Source organism: Mytilus californianus, unplaced genomic scaffold (genome assembly GCF_021869535.1).
Source record: "Mytilus californianus isolate M0D057914Y unplaced genomic scaffold, xbMytCali1.0.p SCAF_2, whole genome shotgun sequence".
NCBI classification, from domain to species: domain Eukaryota; kingdom Metazoa; phylum Mollusca; class Bivalvia; order Mytilida; family Mytilidae; genus Mytilus; species Mytilus californianus.
This window is the reverse complement of record NW_026262668.1, coordinates 123,894,334-123,900,509: the sequence shown is the minus strand read 5'-3', so window position 1 is coordinate 123,900,509 and position 6,176 is coordinate 123,894,334. Positions and strand designations below refer to the sequence as shown.

At 33.8% G+C, this 6,176-nt stretch overlaps 1 long non-coding RNA gene across 1 annotated transcript; it reads left to right on the top strand.

Moving 5' to 3' along the window:
- Window positions 1–740: 740 nt before the first annotated feature.
- LOC127730893 (uncharacterized) lies at window positions 741–3,872 on the top strand. Its single transcript, XR_007995346.1, has 2 exons — window positions 741–1,212; window positions 2,673–3,872. It is a non-coding gene; the product is annotated as an uncharacterized LOC127730893 (long non-coding RNA).
- The last annotated feature ends 2,304 nt before the right edge of the window (window positions 3,873–6,176 follow it).

The window sequence follows — 6,176 nt, the reverse complement described above, 5'->3', positions numbered from 1 at the left end:
ACACATTTTATCATTAATGTATTGTCATGCTTCTGCATATTTACGCTGAGCTTTAGTAAAATATAATTATATACAAATTTTGTTACGTCAAGCATTAAGAGTAAGAATATATTTCGCGCCAAAACAAGTAAATAATCTGTGTCACCATAGATATTGGTGTCGCCAAATAAGTTTATCAGCATCTTTCTGAAATTTTCCAACCGAAAATAGCGTTAATTATAGAGAAATTTTGGTGAGTATTACTTATTAATGTTAAGGTTCTCCAGAGGTGGTTCTCTACACCTTCTTGGCGGTCAATTAATCCCATTTATCAATTATCCCCGATGGCGATGACACCCAGTCAGTTTGTGTATTCAGTGAAAATCTTATCTAAATATTTGATGAAATAACTTCTTCATTAACTGTACATGCAATATTTTTGTAGTTTTTAAAGGCAGTGCTTTAATGCCTTTCTAGTTGCCGGGTTAATCCTTCCTTCCGCGATATCCAACTTATCTACGTGGGGGGTCATTAGGCTCCAAGTAGATCCGGAAATGTTGAATTTTCTCCTCTTCTTATTGCGATATAAAATGTTTTTTGTTTCATTTCATTTACATTGGGAAATAGAGAAACGATCATTGTGTTTTGTTAGTTTTAAAAACTTTTGATATATTTGTATTTTGCATTATAAGCAGTCAACCGATTGACAAACTAGAATTATTTGAATTCCGTGTGGAAAGAGCTCGGGTTAATTTCGAGTGTTATCGGCAATCTAGATGTTTATAAATCATTTCAGTCGTTGATATAATAATTAAGAGTCGACTGAACATTAATTATATTATACAATTTAAAGCGCATTTCTGTTTATGCACGTGAACCCGTCTAACGTTATTGTTATTTCGCAGTTATATAAAGTAGCAAATTATCGTTCCTGAATAGGTGGCGCCGTGGTAGCCGATCCTGTTCCTCAACTTCCGGTTTCTGCACTGTGCAACTATTTCAGTTACATTTTAAATTAACGATGCCAAGTACTTGTTGTTGTGTACCTGGATGTCATTTAAGAGGAGGACATGTATTTCCAAATGACTTAAAAAGAAGGAAAAGCTGGATCAACGCCATGGCCCAAACGCAGATTGGACGAGAACACGATTTCATCGTGGAGTCCATCTCAATCAGCTGTTGTTTGCAAGGCACATTTTACTGAAAAAGACTACGTGCAGGAAACTATTCATGGTAAAACTCTATTTTCTTTTTGAAATATATAGGTATATATGTATTCGCCATGCGAATAAACCAAAGTCTGTTTACAACCGCAATTATCGTTTTAGAATAAAAGGGGGTGGTTAATTCGAATGCTAGTCGTTTCGTAACCTGGTCGTTTCGTAACTAGGTCGATTAGTAACTGAGACGTTTCATACCTGGTGTAATTATATATGGTTTTAAAGTGTGTCTCTATTAGTTTTGTCTTAATTCAACAGTTAAAGGCAATATATATAAATTAATTCACTATAGTTTTGTCTCTGGAAGTGTAGATCTCTTAGTGTTTTTTTTTTCATATAATACAGGAAATAATTTAATAAAACTAAAAGTTATTTATTTATCACAGTTCTGCATACTTAATATATTTTTTTTATTGAAAAATGATCAAAGTATGCATCGAATAATAACAATATTGTAATAATTTAAAACTGTTTTAAATTATTTAATTCTTGGCTAATTGGTGATTATGCCTGGTGTTGAACCTTAATGGTTTTATGACAGCTATCGACAGGTGATTATAAGTAATAAGGGGTCAAGGGATTAAGTAGAGGATTAAAAATGGCGCATGACCTGAAAAAAATAATTATTTTCTACTTTTTTTTTCTTCACTTTGACATGCAATTGCATAACCGTCCTCCTTTTTCACCCGGGCTTGGTACCGGCATTGGCACAGTTCAAGTTTTTTTTTTCTTTTTTTTTTTGTAAATCATCTTCCTTTAGAACATTAACTTACTCATTTTTTTTTTCTTTCTTTGAGATTCATCATTATGTTGTCCTTTGTTAATGTTATATATATCAATAAGTCTTTTTATATTTTTAATAGAAATATTTATTCAACATTTTTTCCATAACCTACAACTCATATCATGATATATTGTTATAAGGTTACGAAACGTCTCAGTTACAAAACAACATAGTTAGTTACGAATCGACTAGGTACGAAACGACCAGGTTACGAAACGACCTGCACCCGTTAATTCAAGACGTCATAATTTTTTGGATTACGATACAATGTGATCTGTTTGAGATTTTTTGGTGATTGCTACAGTTATAATGATTTCTTACAAGAGGTATATCATACTGAGAATTATTTTAGCAGTAATTATGCTAATGTAGTAATGACAGGAATGCATAAGCTATGCCTCATAGACTTTCTTGAAAAATATCAATGACAATGTTAACAGGAACAAAACAATGACATGCTCTCATCAATATTATAGTTATTTAGGTACAAACAATGTACTTTTGTTGCATAAGTCTCTCATTGTTTGTCCTTTGGATTTACATAACATACATTGAATCAGGCAAACATAGTTTTATCCAGATTGTAATGAATAAATCTAGTTAATATTTCGCCAGGTAATACAAAGTATACATTGCTAATGGAAGTTCATTTAATTATAAAAAAACTAATGTTTTATAACCTTTTTCAGGGCGCAAACCCACCATACAGAGACTTAAGTCTACTGCCCTTCCCAGCCTATTTTCCTGGACCAAGCAAGAGACTGAATCAACCGCAAAAAGAAAAAATCAGGGCAGTTTCCTGTTAAAACAATAGAACTAAACTTGATGAATATTGTAGTAGAAATCTAGAGGAAAGTTTTGATTGTAAAGTTGGTTATCCTGAAGAAGTCATTCATACTGCAGAAAGGATTTATGACTGTCCACCACCAACTGCCGAGCTAATGTTGAGCTTCAAAGATGGAATTACGCAAACACCATCAATGTCTATGTTTTCAGCAGAGAATTTTGAAATGAAGACATGTGACACAGCCATGCATTTTTATACCAGTTTAGAGTTGTATACTAAATTTTTATTTGTTTTGACCACACTTGGTCCAGCAGCACATTGTTTGAGATACATATATTTTCAAATTGATAGGGTGTCAGTTGAAAATCAGTTTTTTTATGACTTTGATGAAATTGAGGCATTATACAACCAACCTTGAACTTTCTAGATTCTAGATTGAATCTAGTGTTAAGAATATTGTGTATACATGGATTGTTTTTATGCCTAAACAGTGGTGTGAGGCTAACACTTGGCCATCTAGTGGTTTAGTCAGGCATTTTTCGCCATCCAACTTCAAATTAAAGTTTCCTACGACTTGGATTTTTATTGACAGCACAGAATATCCCGTGATAAAACTAAAGCTCCTAGAGCTCAGGCAACCTTTTCATCATATAAAAACAGAAACACTGAAAATACTTGTATGTTCAACGCCTGGTGGTTTAGTCAACTATGTCTCTAATGCATATGTTGGTTCTACCAGTGACTATGAAATAGTTGAAAGATGTAGAATACAAAATGTAGTTCAATTATGTGATCCAGCCATCCAGGTGACAGTGTGATGGCAGACAAAGGTTTAAATGTGCAAGATTTGATTGCTAACTTTTTTCAAAAAAAGAAACAGAATTAGTTCCAAAACTCTTATACGGGATAGAAAAGTCTCCAATTAACATGTGCACATAGAGCGAATTATTGGACTTGGCAAAACATACAAAATACTAACAAAATCCTATGAATGGAACTGAAACAAAACTTTCATCTGAAATAACATTTAGTTGTTTTATGTTGTGTAATTTTAGAACTTGTATTGTGCCAAAGGATGCAGAAATAAAAGTGACGCAATGAATTTTGTTCTGATATATATATATTTATAATTACATGCACATGTAAATTGTAATGCATATAAAAATAAGGAGATGTGGTATGATATTCAGTGAGTTTATCGAACTAAAGTGCATAAGAAATGGGTTTAAGCAGTTACAGGTGTTATTGTCACCGTACAATCTCCAACAATGAGAAAAACTTGTACCGTGTAAAAAATTTCAGAGATCTTACCACTAAGTTTTGTTGTCTCACCTTGACTTTGGTGAATTGTTTATATCTGTTGATGTAAATATAAAAAAGAAGATGTGGTATGATTGCCAATGAGATAACTCTCCACAAGAGACCAAATGACAAAGAAATTAACATCTATCATGTCTATAGGTCACAGTATGGCCTTCAACAATGAGCAAAGCCCATACTGCACAGTCAGCTATAAAAGGCCCCGAAATGACAATGTAAAACAATTCAAACAAGAAAACTAACGGCCTAATTTATGTACAAAAAATGAACGAATATAACAAATATGCAACACATAAACAAACGACAACCACTGAATTACAGGCTCATGACTTGGGACAGGCACATACATGTACATACAGAATGTGTCGGGGTTAAACATGTTAGCAGGATCCCAACCTTCCCCCTAACCTGGGACAGTGGTGTAACAGTACAATATAAGAACGAACTATAAAAATCAGTTGAAAGAGGCTTAACTCATCAGATGGATAAATACAAATACAAGTGGACGTGGTCGGGTAGTTGTACATCCAAACAACAAAAAGACACTAAGTACAGATCTGAGAGTACTCACAGTTACTGACAGCTAGTTCAAAGCCACTAACAACTGATAAAAAAATCTTGCATCTAAGGCTAAATTATCAATCCGTAAGCTCCCTTTAGAATTTTATAAATTTTAGATTTTACATTTCTGAGTTATGGGGTTTTATTGGGATTTTCCAGTTTTTGTCGAGCCTGCGACTTTTGTCGCAGAAAGCTCGACATATGGATAGTGATGTGGCGGCGGCGGCGTTAGCTAACTTCTTAAAAGCTTTATATTTTAGAAGGTGGAAGACCTGGATGCTTCATACTTTGTATATGGATGCCTCATGTTATGAATTTTCCGTCAGCCACATGTCCAATGTCCTTGACCTCATTTTCATGGTTCAGTGACTACTTGAAAAAAAAGTTAACATTTTTTGTAATGTTAAATTCTCTCTTATTATAAGTAGTAGGATAACTATGTTTGGTATGTGCGTACCTTGCAAGGTCCTCATGCCCGTCAGACAGTTTTCACTTGACCTCGACCTCATTTCATGAATCAGTGAACAAGGTTAAGTTTTGGTGGTCAAGTCCATATCTCAGATACTATAAGCAATAGGTCAAGTATATTCGGTGTATGGAAGGACTGTAAGGTGTACATGTCCAACTGGCAGGTGTCATCTGACCTTGACCTCATTTTCATGGTTCAGTGGTTATAGTTAAGTTTTTGTGTTTTGGTCTGTTTTTCTTATACTGTATGCAATAGGTCTACTATATTTGGTGTATGGAATGATTGTAAGATGTACATGTCTAGCTGGCAGGTGTCATTTGACCTTGACCTCATTTTCATGGTTCAGTGGTCAAAGTTAAGATTTTGAGTTTTGGTCTTTTTTTCTAATACTATATGCAATAGGTCAACTATATTTGGTGTATGGAAATATTTTATGATCTTTATGTCAGTCGCGCAGGTTTTATTTGACCTTGACCTCATTTTCACAGTTCATTGCTCTGTTAAGTTTTTATACGCCTGTTTACGGGACGTATTATGGTATACCGTTGTCCATCTATCCGTCCGTCGTCAACATGTCGGACATTAACTCAAAAATGCTTTTACCAATTTGCATAAAACTTTGGTGAATTGTTTATATCTATTGACGTGAGCTCCCTTTCATTTTTTATAAAATTTAGATTTTACGTTTCCGAGTTATGGGGTTTTATTCATTTAAAAAAGGGGGATTTTCCAGTTTTCGGACAATAAGTCAAGAATGCTTTCACCAACTTGCAAGAAATTGTGGTGAATTGTTTATATCTATTGACATGAGCTCCCTTTCGATTTTTATAAATTTTAGATTTTACGTTTCCGAGTTACAGGGTTTTATTCATAAAAAAAGGGGGGATTTTCCAGTTTTCGGACAAAAACTCTAAAATGCTTTGAGCAATTCTTATGAAACTTTGGTGAATTGTTTGTATGTATTGATGTAAGCTCCCTTCAGAATTTTATAAATTTTACATTTTACATTTCTGAGTTATGGGGTTTTATTCATTAAAAAAGGGGTGATTTTCCAGT